Source organism: Mauremys mutica, chromosome 11 (genome assembly GCF_020497125.1).
Source record: "Mauremys mutica isolate MM-2020 ecotype Southern chromosome 11, ASM2049712v1, whole genome shotgun sequence".
NCBI classification, from domain to species: domain Eukaryota; kingdom Metazoa; phylum Chordata; order Testudines; family Geoemydidae; genus Mauremys; species Mauremys mutica.
In genome coordinates this window covers 33,015,621-33,038,623 of record NC_059082.1, presented here as the reverse complement: position 1 = coordinate 33,038,623, position 23,003 = coordinate 33,015,621, and the positions used below count along the sequence as shown (strand labels likewise).

General features: G+C 44.3%; 1 protein-coding gene across 2 annotated transcripts in view; it reads right to left on the bottom strand.

Moving 5' to 3' along the window:
• The window catches only part of TLN2 (talin 2), a 363,285-nt gene that overhangs the window by 291,638 nt on the left and 48,644 nt on the right, over positions 1 to 23,003 (bottom strand). For both annotated transcript variants that reach the window (XM_044979585.1, XM_044979584.1), the window contains exon 2: positions 12,714 to 12,812. The gene's annotated coding sequence lies outside the window, so the exon portion shown is untranslated. The remainder of the gene's footprint in view (positions 1 to 12,713; positions 12,813 to 23,003) is intronic.

The following is a 23,003-nucleotide window of genomic DNA, read 5'->3' as shown; positions in this document are numbered from 1 at the left end:
TAAGCAGATCCAATGGAAGTACAGCAGGGACAATTTAAGAGTCGGATCAAAATATACTGGCATTACCAGTGCAACTTTATCACCTAGTCTTTACTTTGGCTTTATCTGTACAGTCTGTGCATTGATTTAACAGCCCCCTCAAGCGTGGACATTCAAATCAGTTGAAGAATATCCATGCACAAAGCTGTACTAGTCTAACTACAGCTTTGTCTAGACTAGGATTTAACAAGTGTGATCCAGTTGCTAGCTCAGTTTAACTAACTCATCTAAAACTCAAAACTCTAGCAAAGACAAAGCACTTGTTATTTAATATGTGATAACGTGGCTGAATTAGAGACCAGGCTTCCCTCCTAGGTTTAGTTAGCATGATGCCGCTTTGTATTTATACAAGGCTTTTGGTGCCGCAAAAGGAGACTGGGATTTGTTTGGGTTTTTTTGGTAAACTACTTGGCATACAAACACAAATATTGCTCAGTCTAGCCATATTGGGGCTGGTTTCCCAACTCCTCCCCCCATTCTCCCACACACTCCTGTGCTTTATTAATGGGTAGCATTAATACCAGAGAGACGTACAGTGGCTTCCAAGCAACGGGAGGAAAAACTTCTGATGTGTGGCTAAATAAAGTTAGTTGCACAGCAGATGTACAAGTAGGAGGAGACTGATGAGAAATTCTTATATTTGGACCAGACTGAGAACAAACATTAGCACCCTACTCCTGGAAAATGGTGCCACCCACTGTGGTTCCTGGAAAAGCTTCATCTACTGGATGCACAAGAAATTGACAGTTCACAAGATCACACTGTAACGGTCATAACTCTCACCCTCACCTTTGGCTCAACACTAGAAGGAGATAATGAGGCAAAAAGTGTCGTGTTTCCAGAGCCTCGCTGGGACTACCACCTACATTAACTTGCTAATGGAACCCTGGAGAAGCGAGACGGTGTTGTTATAAGACAGCAGGAAGGCTCTCTTTTTCCTCTATCATGGATCATTTCCCTGGTAGGTGCCAAGAGCTCCCTTATAAACTAACTTCAAGGAAGGAGAGGATTTGCTAATCAAATTGCATAAAGACGCATTAAAATAATGATCAACTATTATTACTCTGTGTCAGTGTGAGTAATTGACAGCCATCAGATAACCACATGCCTCGTTTAACTCCAACTGAAAATGGTTTTATATATCCTTTCCTAAGGCAGACGGGAGAGTGAACCAGAAGACAGATTACATAAGCAGAGTTTCAGGAAGCTGGTTATGTATTCTCCATCTGTGCAGTTCTTCAAAGAGATAACGTAATCCTCCATAGACAGCCTCACGCTGAACCACTAATTAATATAGTCAACATCAACTTTGCTACAGTTGTGTAAAAATAAGGGCTGATATTCAGGCCTGCATTGTGAACAAGGAGGCTTGTGATCAACACACAAATTCATATATGCAACTGAGCACACAAATACAATAAACTGTACAAATTGCTAGCCCAGCCATTTAAAAGGTTGCTTACTGCACCTAACAGTAGTTATACTGCTCTGCATCTCAATATAATATATAGCAACAAGTTATTCGATACAAACCCACCACATATTAGACTCTTCTAAAAAACATAATTCTGGACATTGGAAAGTAGAATGGATTTCACCTTTACTCTGGCATGTGACACCAGCTCACCACTCACATAGAAGAGCAAGTTTAGATTTCAGTGGACCCTAGGACTGAAAATCCTCTTTACAGCATTCTCCCTTAAAACCCCATGAAATGCAATCAGAACAAGGGGAGCTTTCTTAAAAGTTTGATTAGTTTATTGTGCCACATTCTTGGGCACACAGCAGCTAGAAGGAACTCAACTGCTTAATTAGCATCTAACACTTAAAGCAGCAATTATCCAGTAGTTCACATTGACCATGTTATTTCCACATTAACATTAAATTAACACATTCCACTACTGCAACTCTAAGACAGCTTCCCAGGCATTTCTACTATGGGAAAATCTGTTGTATGCATCACTTTAAAAATATTTCAACCATCTACCAGGTAACTCAACTCACTTTGGCACATTATTGAATAAGTAGTTTAATCCCTTCCTCAAGTGGAGTAACATCATTTTGCCTGTGTTGACTTAATTCACACTCAGCCTGATGCTAGTCCTTTTGTCTACTAGAGACCATTCACTTATAGTTTGACACCAGTAAATCTAATAGTGACTCAGCCAATCATGCTAATAAAACAAACCCACTGCCAAAAAAGAAACTTCCTGCTTTCTTGGTATATTTGTAGAAAGATTAATATCCTGTCTCAATGACTTTCCACTCGCTTCGCAAAGTTTGATTCTCAATGCTGGCTTGTCTGCTGTGCTACAGGGATCAATTTAGCTGCTGTACTACAGACCTCTTCTCGGGTTGCACTACTATTTATGTCCAAAAAGCAATACATGTGTTAATGAAAGCTGTTATATTAAACATGCAAGTACAGGCAAGTCTCATCTTACGTGGGGGTTCTGGTCCGCGGCTAGCGCATAAAGCGAAAAACCGCGTATAGTCAAAATTACATTGAGTTGAATGGCGGGCGGAATCGCCCGCACTACAGGTACAGTATTAAAATTGTGATTTTTCTCTTTTTTGTTTTTTGTTTTTGCCGACCACGTAAAGCTGAAATTGCGCATGTTAAATGTGTGTAAGATGCGACAGACCTGTACTTAGTTAAAGGTCACATGGACTAAATTAATCCATGTTCACTATATAATTTAGACACTGGTGTGAGAGCACTCCAATTTCTTATAGGGTCTCCTTTAATGGCAAAAGGTCTATACGTATGTCTATGTTACATAAATGTTCATTACTATCAGAAGGTTATGCCCACTTGAGAATCTAGATCCCATTCTCTCATCAGTGGGGACACAGCCTTTTTGGAACTGGACCAGGTAGATCAGTGGTCCTCCAACTTTTTCCTGTAATGGAACCTGTCCATGCCCCGCATCCCTCTCAGAGTGACGGCCAGGAATGGGGCTAGACTGTGGTCAGGAGCTGGGTCCAGGAGCGGAGCCACAGCTGGGGCTGGGAGCCAAGGGCCAAGGCCAGGACTGGGAGTGGGGCCAGGAGACAAGGCCGGGGCTGCGTCTGGGAGCAGGACAGGAGCAGAGCTAGGGGCAGACTGGGGCTGGGTGGTGCTCCCTCCCCACCCCCCATGGGGGCTTGTCCGGGCCACTGCATGCCCCCAAATGTTGCTCTGCATCCCCCTTGGGGGGCGTGCCCCACAGTTGGGGACCACTGAAGTAGATTAAGTTATGCCAGAATCTCAACAAGTGACTCAACTCAGTTTTCATTTAAGGCCCTTGACCATTAAGGGACAGAAAGTCAATGCATACAAGCAACAATATCAGAACTGAGTAATGGTTCTGGATGCCTACCCTGAAAAATCTCACATGGCCTGATGTATAAGAATGCTGAGCACTCACTCTGAGAATTAGCCCCTCTAGCACACCCTTCAGTGGGGCACCAAAATAATTACTGGTAACTCTAGAAAATGTTTGTTGTACCTGTCTTGTGGACAGGGGATGTCATAAGTGATAGTCTGCCCATTAATTAAAAGCCTTACCAAATAGTCAGCCCTTCAGACGGCCATAAACATTTAGCCTGAGGGCCACACAGTGGAGCTAGTAAATAGCAGCTTGATGTGTGAGAAGCCAGCAGCACTTTTTTCACAATACAGTACAGACTCGTTTACGCGCGGATGTCGGGAGTCAAGACGTCAAGACTGAGTGTTAACGGACTGCGGGTTAAGAGGGCCATGCTGAAATATCTTAAGATATCTATATATACACATGTATAATTATCTAGGATTACATATGTATTCACAGCATCCCAAATACTTTACGCCTATCTGTTAACAGCGCTTTGCAAGAATATAAATTCAATTGTGTAATCTAATAAAAACATTATTATTACTACACAGGGGTGAAAGTAACTCAGGACACTTACTGGTACGGGGCAGCTCTGGCCCCTGGAAGGGGTGCGGCATCGGGCAGAAGGGGCGGGGCTAGGGGTCAGCATCCCCAGCCAGCCCTTCCAGGCAGCCTGGTCCGCGCTGCCCGGGATTCCTGTGGCGATTTAAAGGGCCCGGGGCTCCGGATGCCGCTGCTGCAATAGCAGTGTTTGGAGCCCTGGGCCCTTCTAAATCGCCGGCCCCGGGGTAGCTGCTCCCTTTGCCCCCCCGGGCAGCCAGGGCAGCGCTTTAACATTGCTGCGCCCCTCCCCCCGTCGGCGGCCCAGCGCTGCCGCGGCAAAGGACCAGCCTTAAAGCGCTTTAATGTCCTTGCCCTTTTTGCCTCCCCCATCAGCGACTCTGCCGTTGCTGCCCTCCACCACCACCACCGCCCCCCGTCGGCAATAAAGACGTACAACACGCTTCCACTCCGCACTACCTGTCGATTTCTATGTCAGTGAGTTAATGAGCAAATCTGTAGCGCTACATAGCAGGTTCCTGTACTGAGTGTTAACGAGTCTCACGTGTTAAATAGGTAGCACTGGGAGGCATGACGCTACCGCACATAAATGGGTCATGTGTAAACGGGCCTGTACTGTACCTCTTTAAGGCACACAGTCTCCAGCATTCAAGCCATTCAAGAGCATGGTAGCACCATCCTGGCTGCCTGTGGACAGTAACCCAACAGTTTAAACAAGCCACTATACTACTTAAGAAAGCACTGTCCATGGCTACTGAAATAGCTGCCTTGCATGAAGCCAACCCACTACACTGAGCAGAGTTCTGGCCCAGAGTTTTGAAAATCAAATTCTGGGTTGAACTAAGTTTATTTTGGTGTGCGGGGGGAGAAGCATTCCCTACTTTAAGTACACAAACTAATACCAAGTTAACAGTATTAGCAAATTCTAGATGCAGGTGTACCCAAGTGGATACCAGAATGCACAGTAAGAACATGAACATGTTCAACCAATACCATCTACAAGGAACATTATCAGGCCCTACATCTCAATCAGCAAACATATATTGAGCCTCAGAAAAGAAAGCTTACAAGACTATAGAACGGGAAATAGAAGAAAACAAGCAGTTTGGGTTAACAGGGAGCAGAGAGCAGTAACAGCAAGAGGTAAACTAAACTTCTAAGAAATTGTTCCTCAGAGATCCTTATATCTATGGGTAGAATGTCAGGAAGTCAAATCAGACTGCCAAAGAAGTGAAACTTGACAGAATTCAGGAGATGGATGAGTTGAGCGTACTGAGATGGAAAAAATACAGATGGTTAAAACATAACAGCCAAGTTCACAGAGTACTACCAAAATGGCTTAAGTAGCTCAGAAAGAAAGTAGATTGTGTCTGCTTCAGCCTCTCCCCACGTCATTCAAATGACAAAGTATCTCTTAATTGAGCATCAATCTGTTGGAATAATGCATTAGGCCAACTCCTGACATGTGTCTTCACTCCCCTTGTTCAAGCAGACTCCATCCACATCAACGGAAGTTTTGTTCAAGTAAGATCTGAACAAGGTCTTCAGTACTTAGCCCTGAAAGACCTCTAAGGCAGAAGTGGGCAAACTATGGCCCGCAGGCCACATTTGGCCCGTGGGACCCTCCTGCCCGGCCCCTCAGCTTCTGCCACGGGAGGCTCGCCCCCAGACCCTCCCCCGCAGCCTCAGCACGCCCCGTCGCCAGCGCAACGCTCTGGGCAGCGGGCTGCGAGTTCCTGGGGCAGCACAGCTGCAGAGCCCAGCCTGACCGATGATCGGTGCTGTGCAGCGAGTTCGGGGGGGTGGTCAGGGAGGAAACGGGGGGGCAGGAGTCGTGGGCAGTCAGGAATGAGGGGGGGTTGGATAGGGTGGCGGGGGGCAGTCAGGGGCAGGGATTCTGGGGGCAGTCAGGGGACAGGGAAAAGGGGTGGTTGGATGGGGCAGGGGTCCCGGGGGGGCTGTCAGGAATGGGGAAGAGTTGGATGGAGGTAGCGGGGGGTTGGGTAGATGGAATAGGGATCCCAGGGGCCCATAAAGGAACAGGGTGGGTTGGATAGGACAGGAGTCCCAGGAGGGGCAGCCATCAGGGGGCGAGTAGCCGGGGGTGTGTGGATGGGGGGGCAGTCCATGCCCCTCTCCCCTAACTGGCACTCCATACAGTTTCCAAAACCCGATGCAGCCTTCAGGCCAAAAAGTTTGCCCGCTACTGCTCTATGGTGTTGATAGCTACAACAGAAATGTTATTGGCTTTTCTGTTCAAGTGGACACAGCCTGGCAATGCAATGGAAGGACACATGAGCCGAAGGGTAGAAGATAAAAGCTAGCTAGCTAGCGCTCTCTTGTTCTCGCTCGCTCTCTCAAGCGCAGGAGAGAGAGAGAGAGAGAGAGACACTGCACTTGCTTGCCATCAAAGTAAAACTGCCTAATAAGATGAAATGCTTAGAGTGGCAACAACAATCAGTGCTCAGTAATGCTCCTCTTTGCAGTCCAGAGTTTAGTAGCTATCTATCTAATTTCATTTATATCTAAGATTAATAATCTGGCACCAGAGAGCCAGGTAAGAAGGCATTGATGCAGGTCAGGATTTAATTGCTTGGCTGACCAATTTCAAAAGGCTTCCACAACCCTTACCTGCACTATTGCTTGTCACCAAGTTTTTCCATGAGAATGAACACCAGCTAAAGTGCCAACAAATTTTGCAAGCTTTTCATTAACGTAGCTGGAGGGATGATATTTTGGCAGAGCACTGCTCTCATTCGATACACATTTTTCTTCATTGCTTGTGGTCTATTGTCTTGACAAAGATATGAAGAGTACTTCAGACAAACAACAACAGGGAGTCCAACTACAGACTGGGCTTTGACTTCCACTGTAACCTAATTTAAAAGTGATTGCCAAACATGGCCAGTAGCGCTTCCAACTCCAAGTAGTCTTTGAGCAGCTCAAGAAGCTTATGTGTTGGCAGCGTAACAAAAGAAAATTAAAAAAAACCAGAGAAATGTATGGCTGGAAGGGACCTTAAGAGGTCAGCCAGTCCATGCGCCCAGCACTGAGGCAAGACCTGACCAGGGCTCAGCAACCTCCAGCACACGGTCCATCAGGGTAATCTGCTGATGGGCCACAAGATATTTTGTTTACATTGACCGTCCGTAGGCAAGCCCCCCCAAGCTCCCAATGGCCACAGTTTGCCGTTTCCAACCAATGGAAGCTGCGGGAAGCAGCACGGTCTGTAGGCCTACTTCAGTGTCCTTTCACTTAAAATCCAAGTTATTTTAGCATTCCTGGTTAATACTACACTTCATTTAGCATTTGACCAAATAAAATTACGCAGGCCCAAACTCAATTCTGGCCTATGTTCCCTACATGGTCAAGTGAAAAGAAACTGATCATCAACTGGCTAGAAAAAGCCAGTTTAAAAAATAAAAAGAAGAAAGGAAGTAGTGACAGGTAACAATGAGCACTCTATTTTGAACTGTCAAGTATCAGAGGGGTAGCCGTGTTAGTCTGGATCTGTAAAAGCAACAAAGAGTCCTGTGGCACCTTATGTTAGTCTATAAGGTGCCACAGGACTCTTTGCTGCTATTTTGAACTGGACAACTATGAGAGAAGATTTAGGTCCTCTTCCTTGGAACTGTAGAAAGAGGTGAACAGTTTGGGGGAATGGAAACTTGTTTGTATGTAATTTAGTAACACTGCATATTACTGTAATACTTCTTAAGTTTTTATTTTGATAAACAAGTTTTTTACAGTATATTTCAGTAAAAGCACTTTTTTAGCTTGAATTCCGAGGCCAGGTACACTAGTCCCAACTCTAAGGCCTGATCTACACTGGCGGGGGGGGGGTGTCGAACTAAGGTACGCAAGTTCAGCTACGCGAATAGCGTAGCTGAACTCGAACTACCTTAGTTCGAACTACTCACCCGTCCAGACGCCGCGGGATCGAAGTCCACGGCTCCCCCGTCGACTCCGCCACCGCCGTTCGCGGTGGTGGAGTTCCGGAGTCGACGGGAGCGCCTTCGGAGTTCGAACTATCGTGTCTAGATTAGACGCGATAGTTCGAACTCCGAGAAGTCGAACTCTACGCGTCGACCCGGCAGGTAAGTGTAGACCTACCCTAAGGGCTGTCCCAGCATGCACTATCCTGATGTCACCATGAGCCCCACTGGATTACTGAGCGTGCTAGGGGAGGCCAGGGACTTGACTACATCAGAAGGCCTGGCAAAGCTTCTTAAATGTTTTGGGGATATAAACACCCAATGAGCCTTTTGTTTAAATAAAAAAAAAAAGAGGGTATTTTAATTCTTAGGGTATTTGACACCAAGTATTATTACTAACCCCATGGTTAAGTATTTTTAGTCAGTTTTAAACATGCAGTCAATTGCCATACTTAACTTACAGCAAAGAACAATACTTGCTAGCAGTACGCAAATGCACAACCCCAGACTGCTGTGCATCTTTCAAGAAGCAAGACTCCATTCTACTGGCAAGCTTCCTAGAACTCCATTTAAACAGAAACCAAGGTCACTTAATCACCCTTGGGGAATTAGTGATATAGCAAAAGCTTCAACAGGACAATGAAAACTTTACATGCAATCTCAAAGTTAGTCCAGCGTGTGCCCCTGCAAGCCAAAAAGCCAAGTAACATGAGGGCACTGTTGGAATGGGACATTAAATGTTAGTCTGTAGCCAATTTGGGTGCAGTATTCAAGGTAAGTTTCCTTCACCAATCCAGTATAGATATGTATGGGGTTTGGTTTGGTTTTTGGTTTTTTTGGAGGCTAACCATTTTATACTACCCTCATCCCTCTTCAATTCTTGTTCATTATATTAATAGCAAACTCAACTCAAGAGAAAGGTTAAACAATTCTTGAAGCCAAATAGATACTATTTAAGTAACTCTTTTAGACACCTGGTTTTAGTTTAATCTATGTATGCTCTGGGAAGAGGAAAAAACGTTAATTTCCATGCCGGCAAATTCAAAACTGATCTGATTTTTCACTTTCCTGAAGCACTCGGTTGTCTTTTCAGACTGAGAAATTTCCAGAGTTTCCTTAAGTCTCAGGGGTTTTAAGAGTAAGAGCTTTAGCTTATGGTTTAAACTTATTTTAAGGTTCAGGATGTGTAAGTTGCTTCCTATCCATACAGCAAGCAAAGAACTGTAGACAATATAATGTCCAGTTCCCAACTGAATTCAGGGGTAGTCTGAGTCAAATCAATGATTCATGAAATCTGTACTCTCATGTTGCTATGGAGATTCCAGGCATACAATTGCAAGTTCTACAGATCCCACATGAAACACTCCTAGATCAGTTACAAGAGGTGTCTTCCTGTACTCGCCACAAATAGAGGATAGCATGGCAACTATGGATTCTATCGACAAGTGAAATCCACAGCCAAGACTTAGGGTATTAATGTGATCTATTTTACTATAAAATTTAATCAGCCTTTTAACCAAATACTTGCTTTTCATGTGATGTTAGCAGAAGGACACTGGAACCCTCCTTCCTCAGACCACAAAACTGGAAAATACTTGGAAAAAAGGCAACCTGAAATTTGTTAATTTTTTTCCTTGGCACTCGCAGATAATGTCAATATAAATAGCCATAGTTGAGAACATAAAATACCAGCGAGGTAAGGAATACTTAATCCTAGCTCAAGAAAAATAGTCTTATGGAAAAAAAATTCTCAGGTGAGTTTTTGGGTGTTCATGCTTCAAATCACCATAGTCTTCAAGCACCAACTTCTGAAATGATGCAGGAAAGCCATGGCAATAGGTGCTGCAGAAGAGTTAATAAGTGAAACAATGTTGATTTTATGGCTACCTGATAATTCTTATCTCTACAGACAGAGAGTCTCAAACAAACCAATCAAAAAAAATCACTTACAGACATTCCTGGCACTAAATGCATTATCTGTGCAGCTCACATTAAAGAATTAAAAAAATCCAAATCCAATGAAGTAGGAAAGTAATCCCATTTTCAAGTAGAGCAAAGTGGCACAGAAACACTGAGTAACTTTCCCAAGGTGACATGGCACTTGTGGAAGTGCCAGTAATAAAACCCGGTATCTCAGCATCCAATCACTAGAGCCACAGTTTGGACATAATGTCTTTGACATAATATTGTCTTAAACTGCAGAGTAAGAGTGTCCAAACAGAGAGCTTGTGCAAAATATCTATTCCCCTTTAAATTCACACCCTAGCTATTCTGCACTAATTTCCCTGTGAATACCCCAAGCAGATAAGTCCTCGGTATCACCTACACCACAACTGCCATTTGATTGACTGTTCTTTGGAGATAGTCCTACAGTCTTTTTTTTTTTTTAATTTAAGTATTTGTTTGAAATATCGGTTTTACCACCACACCATTTTTCTGTACCTGCTGCCATTTCTCCAAGAGTATTCATTCCTATGTAGCTTGCCTACTCTTTCCAATTATTCTACAGTAACACAACACAGACTGCAGGGTGAATCCCAAGTGCATCCCTGAGAAATTGTTCAGAAAATGCCTGTATTTGAAGTTATTTCAGATAACAAAGGTGCAGTTCAGCCTGTTACATAAAACTGCTATCAAAGCAAAAAAACAAAACAAAAAACACCCAAGTTGGAGATAGACTCGTTGGAAAGGGATTCAGTTAAAAGAACTGTGATATGGGATCTTTTTACAAGCTCCTGGTACCACACCAATTTCCCAACACAATGGACAAAAGAGAAAAATTCATCCTGTTTTTCATTCAGCTTACTGCAGAGTAGACATGCTTTTACAGCAATAGAACTATTTCATCTGCCATGCTTTAAAATTGAGGTCCTACAATTCAACAATCTCCATGAAAGAAAGTGGACTGGAGACGGGTAATGGAAGCAATTTAAAGATACCCACGAAGAGGAAATAGTGAGGAGTTATTGACAGAGCATGGGGAAGCTATAGCTGATGAACAGTTAGTAGTGGAATGAGCAGAGCTAAGATAGTCCAGGACGCTATTATGCAAGTGTCATATTTAGTATAACCAAAACCAACAGTTTATCTGCCCCAACCATGGCTTGTGGTGACTATACAGCCATGACTCACTCAGTTTATAAAACCCACAGACTTGGGAGTAAGCCAACCACAGTCTAGGCATGTTTGCACAATCTGTGTAGCAGTGGTTTTCAGATGCAGTAATAGATTCTACTTAAAATCATAACAACATTAGAAAGTTGTAATATGCTGGTGTACTAATGAATGTTACAATTGGTTCTGTAGCAGGGTGAACACCCGCTCGAGCCCGGAAGGGATTGGAAAAGCCCTGCAGAGGGCTGGGGCTGGGCAAGGGAGTAAAACCCTGGCTGATTGGGGGAAGTGGCTGCAGCTGGGGCCATGCCCCAAACTAAGCAACTGGACCTTATAAGAAGGCCAGGGAAGCCAGAGGGAGCAGTCTCTCTCTGACTGGAGAGAGAGACAGGCCTGGCTGCTGGGGAACTCACCCAGGGGACCTAGAGGGAGGCAGGGCTGGGGAAAGGCCGTAGGAGCTGGGAAGCCCTAGGCCAGCAACTCCCCAGGCTGCAGGGCCTAGTTCTAGATCTCCTAGGTATTGGGCTTGCAGAGGGGCAGCCGGAGGGTGGGTAAAGGCAGCCAGTCCAAACCCCTTGTTGCCTGTGATGATTGGCTGATAGATTGCAGTCCGCCCCAGGGCATGGGGGCTAAACAGAGACTGGCAGTAGCCACGACTGAGGCAATGTGGGGATAGGGGGTGGGGAAACCCAGTAAGACTGTGGGGTACTGCAGGAGGCAGAACCCTGAGATAAGGGCACTGGGGTCCTGGGAGGGACACGGGGGCCAACGGCAAGCAGATCACTGGCCTGCAGAGATCACTCCTGTGTCGAAGAGCTAATTCCCGAGGACAACCAGCGGGAGGCGCTGCAGGTGTGAGTCTGCGCTGTACTACAGTTCACACACGGAGTTTCCAGGAATTAAATTAGCGACAAACATACTACATTAACCTAGAAAAGACACAGTCATTCAAACAATTTGCAACATTGCAGAGTCAATTAGCTGTCAGAAATTTAAAGCACTTAAAGACTCTCAAACCATTTGGCATTTTCAGATCACATTTTGTTTTGTATTTGTTGACAGCAAAGCCACCTAACTACATGTATGTAGCTCTAAAGCCTGTACATTTTTTGTTTTAAAAGCACCAATACCATAACATAGATATTTATTAAGGAACCCTTCCAGTCAGTGATGGAGATACTCAGTAACGAACTCTGGATTATCAGACTCAGTTGTATCATATTAGTAATCCTAAAATTAACTTATCTATTATCATGCTATATTCCCCTTCTACTACAAATTTTAATGGGTTAGGAAGTCAAGTTCTTTTTCAAGTCAAGATCATTTAGCAAAAGGAGATTACAATATGAGAAATCCAGATTTTACATGTTAAGTGGTAGAGTTTTCTGTTACCTTAGTGAGTTACTTTAATCTGTTAATTTATTTCTTTAAGCAATGAAGATATAAAATGCAAGTTAAAGAGTTAATACAATTTATGCTATCAGCATTCTTAAAGCTCAAGTACCCACTGTTGTGTAAGCACTAAGTAGTGTAAGTAACTCAGTCTGTCACCTGTAGCTTGTGTTATAAGATATCATTTGCTCTCATGCCCACTCACTAGAAGCACGTCATCACATCTAACTAGCTCCTTCTTTAGCTTTTAAGACCTACACACTCGCCTTTGAAGATAATTATGCATCCACTTCAAGAGATATACTATTGTACTTACGGATTCCTTCAAACTGATCTGGGCATTTAACGGAGCGGAACAGACCAGCAATCCAATCCAGAGGCAAACAAGATCTGGATGTTATCCCACAGCAGAGCACTGGTGAAATAAAAACACTGTAAGGATTCCATCTAAAGACACACAGTTTAGTAACTGTAAGAGAAATAACCTTACATCACGACACCATTGTTCAGAACGAAAGCAATACTAAGTTAACAAAGAAAGGCAGCATGAAATTTGACACTCAAGTGCCCCATACATGGGTGAGTGGCAGAGTCAAGTTGGCAGCAAGCCAACATGGTCTACTTTGTAGTATTTAGTTACTACTCTGTTACTGCAGTGCAAAACACTTCAATCTAAGAACCTCCAAGTATTGCAAAGCTACAACTGTTTATTCATTACTCCTGGGGATAATCACATGCACAATGCAGGTAAGTAAACAGGGAAAGATTATTACTGATCACCAATTACCAGTAATTATGGTATCACTATTTCAATTTACCAAGATGTTACAATTTTCTACCAATCCTTATGTGGTAATCTAAGTGAAGTTTTGGGTATGGTCAGTCATTTTTAGTCATTTAGAACTTGCTTGCTTGCTAGTTTCTTTCAAAATGCAAAAGGCATTTGTTCTCATTAACTTCAAAGTCTGTGAGAAATTCAAAAATTGCAGTATTTGAACAAGAGCGTAACAAAGAACTTATTTTTAAGTGTCATGTTTTATTCCTATTTAACTCAGTTGAAAATTGAGGTCACTGAGCTACAACTGAGTATAAGCAATTGAGAGCACATGGTTATAGTGGAGCGAATGAAAGAATAAATATCTCAGCTAAGTGAAATCATACCTCCAATTCATGATCGTGCTAGAATATTGGAATTTTTGCTCACTGATCAGAAAAGTCATTGTCTACAGTTTAGGTCCTTATCTCACAGACTCACAGACTTTAAGGCCAGAAGGGACCATTGTGATCAAGTCAGATGTCCTGCACATTGAGGTTCTATGGCCTGCACTCACCCACTCCAGTAGTATACCCATAACCTCTAGCTAAGTTACCGAAGTCCTCAAATCATGATTTAAAGACTTCACGTTACACAGAAACCACCATTTATTCTAGTTTAAACCTACAAGTTACCCATGCTCAGTGCTGCAGAGGAAGGCAAAAAACCCTTAGGGTGTCTGCCAATCTGACCTTAAGGAAAATTCCTTCCCAACCCACCTGCCAGACACCTGAGAGAGAATTCTCTGTAGTAACTCAGAGCCCTACCCATCTAGTCTCTCATCTCAGGCTGCTGCGGATATTGGCTACTAGCAGTTGTGGATGGCCACATGCCTTGTAGGCAACCTCTTCATACCAACCTCTCCAATATCTCTATCATGCTCATCCTTGAAGCCAGTTTGTTTTTTTCCCCTTCACTTCTGCCCTTGGAAGGCTGTTCCAGAAGTTTAATCATCGGATGGTCAGAAACCTTCGTCTAATTTCAAGCCCAAACTTTTTGATGGCCAGTTTATAGCCATTTGTTCTTGTCAACATTGGCGCTTAACTCCTCTCCCTCCTCAGTGTTTATCTCACTTATTTATTTATAGAGAGCAATCATAGCCTCCCACCCCAACCTTCATTTTGTTAGGCTAAACAAGCCAAGCTCATTCATAGCCACATCTCATTGGCAGCTCATAGTCATCCTGTGATTGACCAAAGCACCCAGGTTTTTCTTCTCCTCTGTTGCTTCCAACTGATAAATCCCCAGTTTACAGCAAAAATTATTGTTGTTAGTCCCTAAGTGCATGACCTTGCGCTTTGCACTATCAAATTTCATCCCACTTCTATTTCTCCAGTTTTCAAGATAATCCACATTTTCGTATATGATATTCCGGTCCTCCTCCATATTGGCAATACCTCCCAATTTTCTGTCATCTGCTAATTTTATTAGCACACTGTTTGGGTTTGACTTGCACCTTGGATGTAGTCATTTCTATTTTCATATCCTCATTTTCATTTTCCAACCAGCTACTGCTCCTAAGTATCTCATTACTCTTATTAAAAATTAAGGCAAAACATTTGTTTAGGTATTCGTCCATGCCTAGATTATCTTTAATCTCCATCCCTTTCTCAGTGCTTAGAGGTCCCAGTTCTTCTTTATTTGTTTTCCTTTTATTTATGTGGCTACAGAACCTTTTACTGTTGATTTTAATTTCCTTGCATGATCCAACTCTGCTTGGCTTTTGGCGGTTCTCACTTTATCCCTGCACTTTCTGACCTCCAAGAGGTAGCTTTTCTTGCTGATCCCTCGCATCTCCCATTCCTTGTAGACTTTCTGCTTTCTCTTAATAACTTGTTTGAGATGCTTGCTAATCCAGCTTGGTCTGCAACCCATTCCTACAAATTATTTCTCCTTGCTTGAAATGCAGGCATCAGATATTTTAAGTCAAAGTTGCAGAAACTAATTCCAAGCCTCTTCCATGTTCAGATCCTTGTTCTTCAGTCCAGTCCACTTCCATAACTCATTTCCTATTTTTTTTTAAGTTTGACCTTTTGAAATCAAGGATCCTAGTTGATTTTTATTTATCTTTTATTTATCTACCTAATTTTGTTTATCTTTCCATTTAGTTTAAACTTAATTAGCTCATAATCATTCAAACCAAGGTTGCCCTCTACAACCAGTTCTTCTATAGAAGTCCTCGCTACTTATCAACACTCAAACTGAAATAGCATCACCTCTTGTTTGGTGACTATTTGGTGCAGAAATCTGACAGCTATCACATCCAGGAATACCTGGGCCCTACCACTTGTCCTCCAATCTATATCTGAGAAATTGAAGTCTCCCATAATCACAAAATTCCCAGTAGTATTTATTCATTAAAAATGTGAACGAGGTGTCTATCCAGATCCCAGAGTCTGTAGCAGAACGCAAGCACTATTCCAGTGGAACCGGTTAGCTTTCTTCCCCAAAGTGATTTTGACCCAGTTTCTGTTTTATCCATTCCATCGCTTCTAAATTTCTTTACATTCTGCCTCATCAGTAATATACAATGCTATTCCACCACCTTTATCTTTACTTCTGGCTTTCCTATACAGCACATACCCTCAATACCTGAATTCCAGTCATAACTACAATTCCATCACATTTCTGTTAGCCCTATAATATTAAACTTCATGGTCTCAAACTTTAAAGTCCAGCTCTAGCACATTTTACTTCCTCCTGCTGTGTAGAAGGAATAGTTACTGAAGGAAGCACCGAGGGGACACCTCATGCTGTTAAACGAGGGCCTTGGTGCTGGGACAAATATGAGCTTAAGCTGCAGGGCAGGCAGGGGGAGGAGAGAGGAAACCATAAAGAATTATGCTGATTAACAGGAAGCCTTTGCGAAGCACAGCGTAGCAAGGGTACAGAGTAGTAAAACCACACAAAGAATTGACATACACAGCAGCTTGATTTCAAGACAAGATTCCCAAAAGTAAACAAACTAATTTGGAATGCCTGACTGAAGCAACAAAACCAGCCTAGTATTCCAATTTGTGATGAGGTCTGCACAGGTATATATAGTGTTTCTTCTTCTGTTCACTGCTAGTTGATTTCTTTTCCTCCCCATAGCTACAATGAATGCACTTGTACAATATTCTGTTTTGAGTTTGTTTTACAAAATTTCACACACACACAGACACACACACACACAAAATGTATCTAGGAAGTGAAGTCATTTATTTGTTGTGAAACTATAGCAGCCACTATTATTGTTCATTTTTTAGCACTGTAGCTCATCTGTGTAGTAACGTTGCTGTCTGATTAGATGTGCAACCATTCTCATCATGAATGCTTGCCCTCTGACACAGTAAAATAACTTGGCCTAGTATTGCAAAGCTAATCCAACATCAGAGCAGTTCACAAAACTAAGATAGTGATTTATGTTTGTTATGTTCATTTGTTTTCCATTGCTTTTAGAACAATGAACAGTGTCAATAGTTTAACCTTCAGTTTTAAGCCTGTATAAGTTTAGGTATCACATTCAGACCAGGTGGAGGGAATTACAGTGTTGTCAACTTGCAGTTTTATTGGGAGTCTTGAAAGTTTGGCCAGAGCTAGCGTCATCTCATGATGACACAAGAAGCACTAGCCCTCTTGTAAATTTCAGCCCTGCCTGGGGGAACTCTTTGATTGCCCTCTCCTGGGAAAGAGCAGCCAATCATGGTTTCTGCAGGAAGCAGGTCAAGTTCTCTGCCCTAGCAGACACCATTCTCAAGGAGGGAAAGGGCCACAGAGCCCCACAGCTAAGGGCGGATCCTTCTCCTTCCTCCCCACTAAGTTGTTCCCTTGTACTACCCTTTTACATTTAAGACCATGAAAGAGACTAAAACCTTGAGCCAAACAACCAAGTAAAAAAAAATAATCATCAATCCTGAAACATGATGTATCAAGACACTGAACAAATGTTTGCAATTATAAACCAAGGCAATACACAGTGACTTGCCATAAAAGGATCAGCATGAGCTCAAGTTTCCATCAATTCCTACAATATCAGATGCTAGCTTGCTCGTTATCAAAGAGATGTTCTGTACCCTTTCCAGCATTCATGATTAAGGCAGTCTTGATCCTTGGATGCAACTGGATTCAGCGTAATGCAAACATTCAGTTTGTGCTCTATATCCTTCCTTCCTGCCGTACCACCTCAATTTCTCATGCCAGCAGAAGTAGCCTTTCCTTACAAGCAATGCCATTCATTTTATCACTGAATCTATGATATGCCAACAGAAGAGACCCAACTTGTGTAGCACGTATTTTATGAAAACACTTACAATGGCCCGTTCTCTTTTCCATTCCAGGACACTAAAATCACTGTTTTAAAATGGTCTCACAAAGGTAACTGTCTGGAAATCCAACGAGCAGATTACTCTAGCTAAGTTGCTCAGTAGTCACAAGCTGTAACACATCAGAGCTATAGTAGCTGCAGAGCAACAGCCAGATGTTGGTTGCCCTATGGATTTGGGCTAAACAGTTGTCACATCTGCTGCTGTGCTGCCAAGAGTTGTCCCCACTAAGATCAAGGTACAAGCCATCTGCCACTTAGTTCATGAACTTGGGCAAGTCACTGAAATTCTGTGCCACGCATAAAAAGGAAACATTATCCTGCTTCAAAAACCTGTTAGGCCTGCACACGCGCTGTTCCTCCTCATGATGCACCACTAGGCCAGTCAGCACGCACAGGCCAATCCCCCTCGGTTCCTTCCCTACCACAGAGTCATTGGCAAGAACTCCAAAGTAGAGGGGAGGCGGATGGGTTGTGGAGCACCCATAGGGGGACACATCTCTAAGAACCACTGTTACTGCACAAGGTGACTAACTTCTTCTTTGAGTAGTGTCCCTAGAGGTGCTCCAATGTAGGCAACTCCCGAGTAGTACCCCTGCTGAAGGGCTGGGGTTTTGGAGTCAGATCAGTTACAGATGACAGCACTGTGCAGGCGAAGATGGCATCGGAGGCGGAATCCCCAGTGCTTGCATAATGTTCTGCGAAGGTGTGGACTGACGCCCACGTCACCACTCTACAGATCTCTGAGATAGGAGCCTTCTTGAAGAAGGCGACAGATGAGGAGATCGACCTTGTGGAGTGTGTACAAATAGTATCTGGAGGGGTCATATTGTGAACTTGGTAACGTCTGATATAGTTCAAGACCCACTTAGAAAAATCTTTGGGCTGACATTGCTGAGCCCTTGGATCTTTCTGCAATGGAAAGGAAAAGCCTGGGGGTCTTCCTGAAGGCATTCATCCTGTCCAGGTAGAAAACTCCAGCTCTCCTGACATCTAGAGGGTGTAATACAGCCTCCCTGTAGCTTGGGAGAGAAGGTTGAACAATGAATCAATTGGTTCTTGTGAAATGGGGAGACTATCTTAGGAATCAATTTTGAATATGGTCTAAGTATAACCTTGTCCCAAAAGAATACCGTGTAGGAAGGGATGTGCCCGCAGAACCGCTATTTCTCCTATTCTTTGGCCAAAGTAATCGCTATCAGGAAGGCCATTTTCATTGAGAGGTACGTAAGCAAATCGGTGACCATGGGTTCGAAGGGAGACCTACTCAGTCCTTTCAGTACCAGATTTAAGTTCCTAATGGGTGTAGCAAGCCAAAGTTGTGGGAATAGGTTAACTCTACCCTTGAGGAATCTTTTGGTAGTCGGGTGCGACAGCACTGAGTATCCCTCTACTGGATGATGGAAGGCTAGATGAACTCAAAGAGCTTAGAGACAGGCCTGATCTTTTTAGGACCAGTACATAGCTTAAGCTGTGTGGAAGAGTCATGGATGTCAGGGAGATTTGTTGGGAAATACACCAAATCTGAAACGTGGACCATTTTTGTAGGTAAGTATTTTGTGTCAAAGACTTTCTACTGTGTAATAATACCTCTTGAACTTCCATCAAACAGGAGCTTTCTAGGTGTCTGAGCCAAGAAGAAGCCAGGCCTTGAGGTGGAGAATCACCAGGTTGGGATGTAGGGTACATCCTCTGTTCTGTGAAAGGAGGTACGTAGTGACTGGAAGAGAGATCAGCAGGCACGTCGCAAACTGTTACAGGTAAGGGTACCAGGTCTGTCTTGGCTAAGTAGGAGCCATCAGAGGGACGTGGGCTCCATCTCTCTTTATTTTCAGAAGGACCTTCAATAGTGTGGGGAAAGAAGAAAAAGGCATGAAAAAAGTCCGTGTCCCAGGGGAGGAGGAGAGCGTCATCTAGGGAATGTTGTCCTATCCCCACTGTGGAACAATAGCATGAACATTTCTTGTTCAGGTAAGTGGTGAACAAGTCTGTGGTCAGACTGAATAGATTGCGAAGTACTGCTGGGTCAAGTTCCTACTCGTCATGTGAGAATTTGTGACTGAAACGGTCTGCTATCAAGTTCAGTGTACCTGGAAGGTAGGCTGCCAACAGTGTGATGTTGTGGGAGACAATTCCATAATCTGATCACTCAAAGGGAGGGTGACCGAGCTCCCCCGTGTCAATTTATTTAAAACATACAAGATATGTTGTCTGTTAGGACTCTCATGTGTGACCCTTTGATCAGCAGGGCGAAGTGGGTGCAAGTATTCATGACTGCCCTTAGCTCAAGGAGGTTGATGTGAAGGGATATCTCCGTGGGTGACCATTTGCCTTGTGTCATAAGTCCATTTAGATGTGCACCGCAGCCTATGCGTGATGCATCGGTAGTGAGAAGCAATGACAGTGGGTTTTGCGAGGAGATCCCTTTGCAAATGTTGCTTGGGTCTCTCCACCAGTCTTGGTAGATTTTTACCCTGGTGGGTAGTGACAGGGATTTGTCTAATCTGTCCCTGTCCACTGGGGCAGGGAAAGGTTTGATTATTTAAATAGACTGGTATAGAATTGGCAAAACCTTCTAGTGTAGACAGGCTCTTAGACTGTTAATTTTTCATTTCTTTCTTTGTGTGGTTTCATATCTGTCCCGAGCTGAACCATATCTGAAGACACCGCATGTGAAGGCTGGTGTGCGGTATTACCAGTGTGCCCGTTACCATATGCCCCAAGAGTTATAGGCAATGTCTGGCTGATATTTGTGGCTTGTTTTGAACTGTCTTTGTGAGCATAGTCCAAGAGAGAGATCTGTGCTGAGGTAGAAGGGTTTTGGTCCATAGAGTTTCAAGGTCAAGCCTATCAACTCCAGGTGCTGCACTAGAGTGAGGATTGATTTCTGGTCATTGATCTGTAGGCTCAGTTCTGTAAACATGGGCACTGCAGCTTTGGTGACTCAGTGAGCCTCTTGAAAAGACCAGGCTCTGAGGAAGCAATCATCCACATAAGGGTAAATCATGACCCCTTGGGAGTGAAGTGGGAACCCACCACTGAGAGAACCTTGGAAAATTCTCTCAGGGCTGATGATAGCCTGAAGGAGAGCACCCTATACTGGCAGCGGTCAATCTGAGAAATCACCTCAGAGTCAGTAGGACTGAGATATGAAAGTAGGCATCCTGAAAGTTGAGGGCTGAAAACCAGACTCCTTGTTCCAATACTGGAATGATCGTTGCTAGAGTGACCATCTTGAATTTTTGAGCCTTGACAAACTTGTTGAGAGCTCTGAGATCTAGTATGGGTCTCCAACTTCCCTTCATCTTAGGTATTAGGAAATAACAAGAGTAGAGCCCTTGGCCTTGTAGATGTTGAAGTACTGGTTCTATGGCTCCCAACTGGAGATGATCTACCTCTTGTCATAGTAAAGTCTCATGAGAAGGGTCCCTGAAGAGGGACAGGGAAGGATGTTGTGGAGGCGGCACAGAGGTAAAATGGATAGAGTACCCTTTGCGAATTATCTTTAAGACCCATCGGTCCGAAGTTATGCATTCTCAGGTGCTGCAGAATGCTGCCAGATGGTAACCAATTGGGTGGACAGTGGTGGTTGGTTGTTGCAGTTGTGGGGAGTGGTCTATCGCCACCTCAACCAACATGTTAAAATTGGTGTTTGGACCTGGATGGCTGGGACAAAGAAGATTGCAGGACAGGAGGTTTACATCTTGAAAATTTAGTCTTCTTCCTCTGTGGCATGTAGGAGTGTTGAGCCGGGTATTGGGAGGTGCATGGCTCATGCTGGAGCTGCGGACTAAATATTCTGTTCTGGCTTGACATGTGCATGCCCAGTGAAGGGAGAGGCTCAAGAATCCTTCAAGGTGTGAAGAGAAGCATCGAGCTTAGTGTCCTCAAAGAGAAGAGTTTCAACAGTTGACTGTACCTCCTTTGAGAAGCCCAACAGAGCCAAGAAGCACACCGCATCACCGCCACTGTGGAGCTGGAGCTGGCTGTAATGTCAGCTGCATTGAGGGCAGATTGTAGCACTGTCTTTACTACTAGCTGACCCTCCTGAATGATGGCCTTAAATTGGTCCTGATGAGACTCGGGCAGCTGTTCAATAAAATCGTTCAGTTTTGAACAGTTTTACATAGTCATATTTCACCGTGAGGACTTGGTAACTGGCAATTCGAAACTGAAGCGTGGCCAAGGAGTATACCTTCCTCCCAAAGAGGTCCAGACGCTTCCAGTCCCTATCGTAGGAAGCCCAAGAGGTATGGGGCCAGTAAGCAGCCATGGAGTTCCAGTATGAGCACTGGGGTGGAGGTGGCATAGAACCCAGTAGGGGTACCCATGGTTGACTGTACCAGAATGACGGCAGTGGGGCCATATGAGAATATGCCTGGGGGCCCTGTTGGTATTCAGCACTGTAGGGAGCCTGGGAGGAGTACTAAGATACCCCCTCCTCTGGTTTGCTATCCGAGTCCATACTAGAGAGTGAGGGAGCATGGCAGGGTAGTGGGGAAGACTCTTATGCCAGACAAAGATTTGGTGCAGAGGTCTGGTACCAGGAAGAGAAGACTCTGACCTGTTATATGGAGGTCCCTCGCTTGCTGGAATTTCGGTGGTGTCAACCAGCTTGATGCCACTGGCAGTGCTGGGGAGGACAGAAATCTTGCCCACACTGGACGTTCAGGCGCCATAGTAGACTTTCTTGAGCTGTAGGTACCGGGCTTGGTCTGTCTCATTACCGAGGGTACTGAGGATATCAAGTGTGCCAGAAATCGTCTACAGCTAGCTCGTGGCTCACTGTGAGGCATTCCCCTCTCTTTTTCGATTTATGAGGTCAGCGGCTGATTTCTTCACCCCATAGCCCTTGATGTTTAGGACTGTGGGGAAGACCGATGTCTGCCTGGTAACTCTTGGCACGGGTCCATAGAGGGTCTGAGGGCAATTTCCATTAATGTATTGTTTTGCCTCAGCTTTCTGTCCTTGCGAGACTGTTTGTTTGTTTGGTTGTTTGAGGGACCGTGTGCTCTGGCTGGCAGTTGGAGGCAGGTTTGAAAGCTCGAAGCCTCTGGTAATTGGCTGAGCCTTAATCAGTGGGCGAGGCATTCACTCAGGCCAGGGCTTTATAAAGCCACGCACAAGCGACCAGGGAGCTTTGCGAACAGGGGCTGCTAACAGGGAGTTTCGCAAGGGAGTTTAGAAGGGGAGTGGGAAGGGAGTGGGAGCCCCTCGCCAGCCCTAACCCCTTCCCCGTGCCCCCCCCTAAAATCCTAAAACCTATATACCAAACTACATTCTAAAACTACTTTCCATAAACCACCCTTTCACTAACTAGGAGACAATGCAGGCAGAAGCCCAGCAGCAGAGTGGGGGCTATCCAGTTTATTGCACTGACTGTCGCATGTATGATTACCTGCCCTGTGGGCGGGTGGCGTATGTGTGCAGTCAGTGCAAGGAGCTCCTGGCCCTCAGAGACCATGTACGGACTTTGGAGGCCAGGGTGG